Raw genomic sequence first — 1,101 nt, 5'->3', positions numbered from 1 at the left:
AGATACATTTATATTTGAAGTTAGTCGTACGCCCGGCAGCGTCGTTTAACTTAGTTCCGGCACCAAAAATCTCCCGACAAACAAGACGTTGTTAGGTCATGCGAACCACACAAGTTGTCTATCACCTGCGTATGCATATACTTAGACTTGGATTCTGAATGATAAATTTGCTTATCTGATTATCTGATCGATTGTCTGTCACAGATGTTCTTGGAAACGGACCTTATCTGTGCGTCTTTGAAGATTATAATCTTCTGTCCATCTTAAGCTTCCTTTTCTTCGTCTTTTTGCTTTCTACTAACTCAATGCTTCTTCTAAATCAAGAAAAACTACAAGACATCATGTTCTGTCAATATGACAATAATGTTGGTGTTATCCACTGTGCCTACTTTTTTCCCATAGGCAAATAGGATTTCACTCAAGTGGGAAATTTTGTAGAACAGTTTCTTTTGAATAATGCATTCAGTTGTCTTAGTTTGGCAGCTCATGTGTGACACTGGGAATAAGAGCATGCTTTGTTTATTAATTCACAATAACTGCAAGGCTGGCTGTCCTATGTTGCTGATAATTTTGCATGTGATTCTGCTTTTTCCAAGAGCAGCATTTCTAGCATTTTCAAAGCTTACGCTTAGCTCTCTATGTGTTATTTCTATGTCTATTGTATCAGCCTCATTACTGGCTTCTTCTGTACATTGTGCTATTTGATTACATTGTTTTTTTAGTGAATGAATTATGCTGTGAGGGAGGCTTCTATAAGAGGAACGAGTACTGAAAAAAATCGATTAATTTACTTGCCTCAGCATCTGGTTGCGAGTGAACTGCTTGCGTAAATTGGTCGTTTCTTTCTGTTGTTTTGTGAATATGTTCTCACATATCCTTTAAGGTGTGTGTGTGTTTATACCTTCACACCCTTCTAGTAATTTCCTGCGGTTAAAGCATTTTCTGTCTGTCCGAACGAGGCAGTGGGGTGCCTGGAACTGTCTACTTTCATTTAAATTGGAAAGCGATCTGAACATAAATTTAGATGTAGATATCAGATGACTAATCCACAGAGTGTTTGTGATATTATGATAAGTTTTAAGACTCCTTCTTGCATATGAG

The sequence above is a fragment of the Penaeus monodon genome, chromosome 30, assembly GCF_015228065.2.
Source record: "Penaeus monodon isolate SGIC_2016 chromosome 30, NSTDA_Pmon_1, whole genome shotgun sequence".
Lineage (NCBI taxonomy): Eukaryota > Metazoa > Arthropoda > Malacostraca > Decapoda > Penaeidae > Penaeus > Penaeus monodon.
Note: the sequence above shows the minus strand (reverse complement) of the source record.